Source organism: Heterocephalus glaber, unplaced genomic scaffold, assembly GCF_053883595.1.
Source record: "Heterocephalus glaber isolate CG9 unplaced genomic scaffold, H.glaber_assembly_v1.0 deba00000071, whole genome shotgun sequence".
Lineage (NCBI taxonomy): Eukaryota > Metazoa > Chordata > Mammalia > Rodentia > Bathyergidae > Heterocephalus > Heterocephalus glaber.
Genome location: NW_028258137.1, coordinates 16,075,474 through 16,085,243, shown reverse-complemented (window position 1 = coordinate 16,085,243; position 9,770 = coordinate 16,075,474). Strand labels below are relative to the sequence as shown.

Here is a 9,770-nt window from a genome sequence, read left to right as displayed (position 1 = left end):
TGTGTCCATTTTGCTGTAAAACTCATCTACAGAGCTTTGAATTCAGTGATATGTTTTTCTAATTTCCTTCTCATAGTGTCCTGATCTTGTTTTATGGATAAAATAATCTGAAATATGTGTGCATGTTTGTATATTTTAAAAAATAGCTTTACTGAATTCATATACTATAATATAATTCATATATTATAAAATTCACCCCTTTGAAGTAAAATTCAACGATTTTTAGTGTACTCATAAAATTATGCAGCAATAAGAACTCTTAATTCCAGAATATTCTTATTATTCATAAAAGAAACCCTACACCTTTTAGCAATCATTCCCTACTACCTCTTCTATCCAGCCACTGGAAACCACTGATCTACTTTCTGTCTCTATGGATTTGCCACTTGTGTACATTGCTTATAAGTGTGTTCATACCATATGTGTTTTTTTGTGACTGGCTTTTTCATTTAATGTTTTCAAGGTCATCTATGTTGTAGCACTTATCAGAACTTAATTTGTTTTTGTGGCCAAGTAATACTCCATCAGATGGAGTATTATAATATTTTGCTTATTTACTAGTTGATGGGCATTTGCTTATTATGAGTAATTTTTCTATGAACATTTGTGTACAAGCTCTGAGGTGGCCACAGGTCTTCATTTACCTTACACCTATACCTAGGAATGAAATTACTGGATTATTCTATGTTTAATATTTTGAGGAACTGTCAAACTTCTGTCCAGGATGATCACATAATTTTATGATCCTATTAAATATGTATGATATTCCTACTTTATTTTATTCATCTGTTAATTCTTCTTCAGTTTGGTTTTTCCCTTTTGTGTTGCTTTTCTTAAAATATTTAGTTTCTTTTTGATATTGGAGATTTCCTGGTTGTCATTTTATAGCTTAAGTTTTGGGTTGTTTATTATTTGGGTGGCTATTTAGCAATAGAACCCTGAAGTAGACATGCTCTAAAATGATAAATATATACTCTAAGTACATACTGTAAAATATAAATACATACTCTAAAATTACAATGAACTAAACGTTCAAAAAATGGAAATGGAGCTTCCTAATTAGAAAAAGAAAGAAACAAAGAAACATAAGATTCCACTTTACTCAAATTCTTTTTTTTTTCCCTTAAATTCTTTTATTGGTACATTTTAGGTATACAATACGTTTACATTTATCATTGGGTGCTTGTACCTGTACATGATGTATCTTGGTTCTTATTTTTTTCCCCATTACCTGTGCACCCTTCACCCTCTCCACTCTTTCCTATTTACATAGACTTCATTTCCATTTTTTTTTCTTTTCTCATAATTTTCCCTTTTCCTTCTTTCCTTTCCCCTTCTCCTTCCAACACCCCTAACCCTTTGGACCTTTTCTTCCTATTTCAAATTATCAATTATTCATTTTAATCATTTTAATCCTTATTTACACTTTCAGTTTCTCACACCACTTTACTCAAATTCTTATTTTCCATGAGGCAGAGGCTGGCTTCCGGGGATGACAATGCCTGTGTTAGTCAGATTTCCATTGTTATAACAAAATACCTGACATAATCAACTTGTAAAGAGAAAAGACTTATTTTGGCTTGTAGTTTTAGAGGTTTAACTTCATGATCAGTGCTTTTGGTCTGTGATGAGGCAGCACATCATAGTTGGAGTGCATGGGTGGAGCAAAATTGCTCACTTTATTACCAAGAAGCAAAATGGGTTATTATCTGTTTGTTTCTTTTTTTGTAAGAATCTTTTTAGTTTTTGTCTTATACTCTGAGGAACTACTATGAAGATAATGATACACAGTGTAATAACTATTCTTATTCTCTTATTATTTGATTATGAAATTTTGTTTTATTTTTTCATAAAATAAAAAAAGAAGTAAAAGAGTAGAAGGGATGAGGTTCCACAGTCCCTTTTGACAGCATACCCCACTGATGTAAAGATGTAGGGCTCCATTACCTCTACTACCATCATCCTGGGACCAAACCTTTAACACATGGGCCCTTGAGGGACATTTGAGATCTGAACTATAGCAATGCCCTGTCAAGGCCACCTAAATATAGATAGGTACTGTATGTTTATTTCTCTTCCAATGGTATTCATAAAATGTTCCTCAGAAAAGCTATTAAATTCCTCCAATAATAGCGAGTAGTGGAGGGGTTGAAGGGAGGGCAGGGGAATGGGGAAAAAATAAGACCCAAGATATATTATTTAAAGGTACAAATTCCCAATGATGAATGTCAAATTGTATACCTAAAATGTACTAATAAAATTAATGAATGAAAAATTTTTTTTAAACTTTCCTCCAATAGTCTGAGAATTCACTTTCCATAAGGCATGGTACCTCTTTTTGAGTTTTCATTGCCCTTGGAAATTTTTTTTTAGCTAATTTGAAGATGGTTGTGATAGTTTCTCTAGATGACAGATTTGGTTCACTTGAGCCGCCTAGGGAATTAGTAAAGTACACTTCTGGGTATATCTAGGTGGGTCATGGGAGCGTCACCTTGGACATTATATCTGGTCTCTGGCCCCTACCTCTTGGGCCTTCTTCCCTTTACTCTGCTTCCCAGTCACCATGATGTGAGTAGCTTTTCTCCATTACATCCTTCCACCTTGATGTTGCTGCCTTGGAGCCAGCTAACCCTCTGAAATGTGAGCCCCAATAAATCTCCTCTCCTTTAGTGGGTGTTGAGTATTTTGTAACAACAATGTGAAAGCTGACTACCGTAGTTTTAAATGTACTTTAAAGATCAAAATTTGAATATGTGCCTAGCCTATGAGAATATAACAAATGTTTTCTATGTTTTGCAAAGTTTATTGAATACTTACTAAATAATTGAAAGGAGTCAGAGCAATGTAGCTTCTATTTTACATGGAGCTCACTGGTTTTAATAAATTTCAGAAATTTAACTTAACATTTGCTAAGTAACGCATAAGATAGTATTATAAAATATTTTATAAAACTAAGTTAACTGATTAACTGTTAACATCCAGGCTTTGGCAGACCATCTATACCCATTGAATTTGACATTCATGCTATTTCAAAGTTGGGCTGTTCCTACAAATCATCTTTAATATCCTTGCTCAGTAATAGCCCTCCCTTCGCTCTCTTCATATGCATCTTAATAACCTCATTTATATCCATTTTGAACCATCTGTCCCAGTGAGCATTCTTCCAATCTTCCCTTATACAGAAAATCTCAGGTTTCATCATTTCAATCTTGTTGCACTATTTTTCCATTTAACTTTCTGTATGGTGGTTCCATGATGGGTCTTGGAAAATTGGTATGCAAGCAATTTTCTGCTCAGAAGTCTGACATTCCTATTCAACTTTGAACCATGTAATAGACACAGTAGCCCACATTTGTTTCAAGGATCCTTGGTCATATATCCTTTGCTAATTATGTTTCCCACTATGAGATTTTCTACATATCATTTTTTTACACCACAGAATAAGCACTTCATTTCAGGTCAGAAGAATCCAACCTCATGCAATGTAATGTCACAAAGAAATATTACAACAATAGTGTTTCTTTTTAGGTCCCTCCCACCCCCACCCTGGCCCTGTACCTGGGATCGAACTCAGGACCTTGCACTTGCCAGGCAGGCGTAGCGCCACTGAGCTACATCCCAGCCCTAATGATAGTGTTTCTTTTTTTTTTTTTTGGTACTGGGGATCAAACTCGGGACCTTGTGCTTGCGAGGCAGGCACCAGAACCACTGAGCTAAACCCCCGGCTCATGTTTCTTAAACTTCTGTAATTCCTGTGGTCCCTACAGCATACTTTTAATTTTAAGTCATTTACATACCACAATAATTCTTGAACAAAATGGATTCCTCTGTTTTGTGGATTAATATTTTCTGTTTCTTTTCCATCACTATATCTCAGTGGTTGTCTCTTTTTTTGGTACTGGGGATGGGGATCGAACTCGGATCCTTGCACTTGCAGGGCAGGCGGCGGAACCACTGAGCTAAATCCTGGCCCTATCAGTGGTTGTCTGTTAATGTCTCACGAGAGATGTTCCACCACATGCCTCTGCCCAGCTGAGTCTCTTGGAATCTGAATACCTCAGGTGGGTGATATGAGAAAAATGGGAATTGTGCCTTTTACTGCCACTCCTGACTATCAACATTTGACTTAGGAGTTGGCAAAGTGCTCTGAGATCCTGGAGAACAAGCAAACAGGCATTTATTATTCATATTCATCTGTGTGGAGATTATATCCCCTTTATGTCCAATCTCCTCGGTACCATATATTATCTCCTTAAATGTTTTCCAGGATGGGCTATGTAAGCTCTGCCTTCACGGCACTGCCCATCTGCTTGCACTGTCACCTCTTGGTCCAGATAGACTGTGATCTCATGGCTTGTTAAGGTCCCAAGTTGAGACTGCTTTTACAGTTAGATTGACTAACGATTTCTGAACTGGGACATTCTTGCTCTCTAGAAGAAGGGAAAAACAAATTATGCCCAATTGTGTAATTATTTAAAGACAAAGAATATATGCTCTAGCAGGGAAGGTTTTTTCTTGTTCATACATGGGACAGAGTGTTATATTTACACACAATTTGGATATTCTTAGAAAACTTCAATTACTTCTGCGTTTGTCACTGTATTTATTTCCCAGTGGAGTCCCTCATATGGTGTATAACAGGATAACCAGCTAGTAACCTATTAAAACTGAAAATAAAGAAAAGGCACAGAGATAGAGGAATTTTGTTTTTAAAATCAGACCTTGTTGAAGTTTTCTTTTCTTGCTAGACATAGTAATGTAGTTCCTTCTAGGGATAATTCTATAACCACATTTTCTTTTGGTAGAACAATATAATATTTTCACTTGTTCTCTAAAACTTCAATTGTGTTCATTCTGTAGATACACTTTGTAGATTTTCATGGGATTTTGTGTGATTAAAGGATGCTAATATAATAACATTCTAGGATAAAATGACATATTAGCCACTTTTTGGTTGTAAGCAACAGAAACACAGCTTAAAACAATTTAAGCAAAAAAAGGAAAGTAAGAAAGAAAGAAAAGAAGAGAAAAGAAAAAGGCTGTATTGGCTTACAGGGTTGCATGCTTGAAATGTCAAGCAGGCTTCAGGAAGAATTGAATCCAGGAGTCATCAGGGCTAAACAAATGCTCTTAAATCTCTGTTTTCCTCTGTGTCAGTACATTCTCCAGGGGCTCCCACCTGTGTTGGAAAGATGGCTCCTAGCAGCTCCAGGTTGATAAGACTTTCCAGGGAAAAAGAATTCTTTCTATATTTTTAAAAATCAGTGCATATTAGTAATACAAAATAATGAAATTTATTTTAATATTTTGATACATCCATATAACATATTTGATTATTTTCATCTCCATTACCCTCCTCACCCTTTTCTCCCCCACTCCTTTATCCCCCTTCCCATCTCTAAAAGTCTATCTTTAGTTTCTAGTTATCTTTCCTTTATTTTATTTATTATTATATTGTTCGTATAAAAGAAAACATGCAATTTAACTTGCTGAGGTTGATTTATTTTGCATAACATGATGGTCTCCAGTTCTATCCATTTTCCAGCAAATGATGTGATTTTCTTTTTCTTTATGGCTGAGTAATATTCCATTGTATATATACTGTATACCACGGTTTCCTTGTCTGCTCATCTGGTGACAGGCATCTAAGCTGTTTCAGCTACTGTAACTGATGCTACTGTAACCATGGATATGGATAAATTATTATAGTATGCTGTCATTAATTTGGGGGGGAATATATACAAAAGAGTGATACCACTGGATCAAATAGTCTTTTTATTTTTCTGAAGAGTCTCCATATTGAATTCCATAGTGGTTGTAGTAGTTTTCATTTCCACCAATAGTGAGGAAGGGTTCCCTTTCCTCCGCCTCCTCTCCAGCATTCATTGTTTTTTGTATTCTTGATGACAGCCACTCTGGTCAGGGGTAGATAGAATCTTTTTCTTTTTCTGGTACTGAGGATCGAGCTCAGGACCTTGCACTTGCCAGGGAGGCACAGTACCACTGAGCCACATCCCCGGCCCAGGGTGAGATAGAAGCTTAATGTAGTTTTGATTTGCATTTCCCTAATGGCTAAACTTGTTGAACATTTTTCCACACTTGTGGGCCCCATTTGTACTTCTTTTGAGAAGTATCTATTAAATTCATTTGCCTACTTATTGGGTTATTTGTTTGTTTGTTTGGTACCGGGGATCAAACTTGGGTCTTTGGGCTTGTGAGGCAGGTGGTGGAACCACTGAGCTAAATCCCCGGCCCTACTGAGTTATTTTTTGAAGTTATTCTTTTTAATTTATTATGTTGTCTAGATATTAATCCTTTACTAGAAGAGTAGCTACCAAAGATTTTCTTCCCTGAGAGAGAATGTTTCTGCCTTGGACTCTTCAGATACAAATTGGGGATTAACCTGATGCAGCTTGAGTTATGTGCCCATCATGCCATTAGCGGGTGGGATAGCCTGGAGGTGGAGCCAACTAATTTGAGTTACAGGCACACAGATTGGACTTGGGCAATTTTCAAAGGAAAGCTCCCAGAAAGGATGTATGGGACTGACTCTTTAATTATGATGTATTTTATTGATGTATGGGACTGACTCTTTAATTATGATGTATTTTATTCATGATAACTGAATATATTGAAAATAATGACTACATATTCAAATATTGAATTTTTTTGCTCCAGAATATGAAAATAAGCCTCATTTATTTAGTATTTAAGGAGAAATGAATAGTTGCATGCTGAATCTTAAACCTGACTTGCTGACTTCACTGTGATGGGCTGGTGAATCTTTCCTTTTATTTTCCAGTAGAAAAGTCTTTAAGGCAGAGAACTTTACTCTTCTGTAATTGTTTGTACTTCTTAGAAGCAAATTTTGTACTTCCTCCTATTTGACTTTGAACTGAAGAAGTCGAGCGCATTATGGAGAGGAAAAGTACTGGCATTTGCAAATTGAGCTTCTGAGAGCTGTACTTAAAGTTCATCTGTGCATGCAATTTCCTCATAATAGTGTCTTGACACACAAACAGTCCTGAAGTAGATTCTCATGGATTTGGAGGTTGATTTTCATTTAACGAGAAGGAAATAAAAGAGATAGGAAGATCACCTCGTACTCACCCTGTTATTTTTCTCCCATCAGGAGTAGGGCCTGGTGATTTTCATTGCTGGTGTTCAGCTGGTGTAGGAAAAATCCTGACTTCTGGATCCAAGGAAGTTTCTGATCATTAGGTAGCAACTGGTGTGCTACTTATGGAGGAGGAAATTTTCAGGTGCAGAGGGCTGCAATCCTGCCCATAAAATAGAAACAGGAAATCAAGCTGTCAGAGGTGAGAGGGATTTTTAGACCATCTGGCCCTACCTGTCACTGATAAGAGAAAAAAGAGGCTCTATGACTTGTGCAGGATTGTTTTTGGTCAATGTGTATGGTAGATGGCACAATGGTAAAAGCATGATGTTATAGTTTGGATCCTGAATGTACCCCTACACCCCATGTGTTGATAGCTTGGTCCCCAGACTGTGGTGGTAGAATCTTTAGGAGGTGGGGTCTAATGGAAGGAAATTAGGACATTGGGGGTATGACTTTTTTTTTTTAAAGTTAAAAATTCCTTAATTTTTTATTCTTGGTACTACTACCACAATTTACAGGGCAATATACCTGATGTAATGAAAAGAAAAAGAAAAAGACAAAGCTACAACAGATAAAAGACCTCAGGAATGTACATCTAATTGACACTACATTGCATTAATCAATAGGTGCACTTTTTGCAAACTGTGGCTGTGACAGTCCTGAACCAGAAGGGTTTCCTGTTTAAGCTGCAGTAACTTTTCTGACTATGGTACATCGTTCCTTCTCTGGCAGATTTTTACAGTTCCGCTAATGCATTTGGGATGACTGTCTCAAAGTAACCTGCAGCTTTCCTGACAACTCCTCGCTCTCTCTCCTGCTAAGAACTGTAGCCCTTTTCTGTTGTTTTTTAAAACCTTCTGCTACCATATCCACCACTTCCACCACCAGATCCATAACCACCACCATAAGGACTACCAGAGATTCTTCCAACAAAACTGCTCCCTTTCATGGGTTCGCAATTTGATTGCTGTTGACCACTATAATTTCCAAAGTCATTATTGTTTCTACCACCACCATAGTTACCACCACCAAAATTTCCTCCTTCATTGTAACCATCATATCCTCCTCCTCCACCATATCCACCACCCTGATTTCCATATCCTGGTCCACCACCACCGTAGCCTCCTCTACTACTGTAACAGGACCACTGCCACAGTTCCCACCATCACCTCCAAATCCATTATATTCACCATCACCTCCACCATAACTACCTCTGCTGCAACCACCTCCACCACCATAGCCTCCTCTTCCACCAAAGTTTCCACCGTGCCCAAAATTCCCTCTACCACCTCCAAAGTTTCCTCCATGACCCATAAAGTTGCCAGATCCACCTCCACAGCCTCTTTGTGATCCAGCAGACTGCATCTCTTGTTTAGAAAGGGCCTTTTTCACTTCACGATTATGCCCATTAATAGTGTGGTATTTCTGAACAATTTTATCAACTGTGTCGTGATCATCAAAAGTTGCAAAAGCAAATCCTCTCTTTTTCCCACTCTGCCTGTCTTCCATAACTTCCATGGTTTCAGTCTTGCCATACTTTTCAAAGTAGTCTCTCAAATTATATTCTTCTGTATCTTCTTTAATACCGCCAACAAAGATTTTCTTCACTGTTAGATGGGCACCAGGCTTTACTGAATCCTCTCTAGAAACAGCTCTCTTTGGTTCCACTACACGCCCATCAACTTTGTGTGGTCGAGCACACATTGCTGCATCCACCTCTTCAACACAAGAGTAAGTCACAAAACCAAAGCCTCTGGAGCGTTTTGTTTGGGGATCTCTCATTACCGCACAATTGGTGAGTGTGCCCCATTTCTCAAAATGTTCTCTTAAGCTATCATCTGTAGTTTCGAAGCTCAGACCACCAATAAACAGCTTCCTCAACTGCTCTGGTTCCTTTGGATCATGGCCCTCCTCCCCCCGGTGGCGGCGGCAACGGCCGGAGTCGGGCTGGGGGCGACCGGGCGGTGGTTTTACCTCCATTTTGAGACCCATTGGGGGTATGACTTTGAAGGGGACACTGGAATCCTGGATCCTTCTTGTTTCTCTCATTCACTTCCTGACCTTCTCTGATACATGTTGCCACCATGATACATTGTGCCACAACAGGGCCCAAGCAACCATGGACTGAAACCTCTGATACCACAAGCCAAAATAAACCTATTTTTCCTTTTAAGTTGACTATCTCAGGTACTTTGTCATAGTAATGGAAGGCTGCCTAACACATGACCTTTGGAGTCAGACCATTGTGTCATTTCCAGTTCTCTCACTTAATGTGCAAGTTTGGGCCACTCAACATTCAAGTGCTTCTTATATTAAAATGTAGAGTGCAGCATTATCAGCAGTAAGTTAGATGAAGTGCCTGCTAGTGTGTCTGACACATAGTGTGTGCTCAATAACTTGTACCAGGTGTTCCCCAAGCTAGGGAATATCTGGCTTCCCCTCAGGTGAGATGACTTTATTCTCATCTTTAAGTGACTTTGTGAACCTTCACTTTATAGGACCTAGCACAATGTCATTGATTAGTGTCAACAGTCCCTTCATAGTTCATTGATTTGAGTTTTTGGAGACCATTTCTTGCCCATAAAAAGAAGGGACAGGTCTGAGCTAATATTTACTTGGAAATACTAGGTAGGTGATTTGTATACTAAAC

The 9,770-nt window shown here is 38.0% G+C and overlaps 1 pseudogene; it reads right to left on the bottom strand.

The window, feature by feature from the left end:
- Nucleotides 1-7,832: 7,832 nt before the first annotated feature.
- LOC101709104 (heterogeneous nuclear ribonucleoprotein A3 pseudogene) lies at nucleotides 7,833-9,118 on the bottom strand (annotated as a pseudogene).
- Between the last annotated feature and the right edge of the window lie 652 nt (nucleotides 9,119-9,770).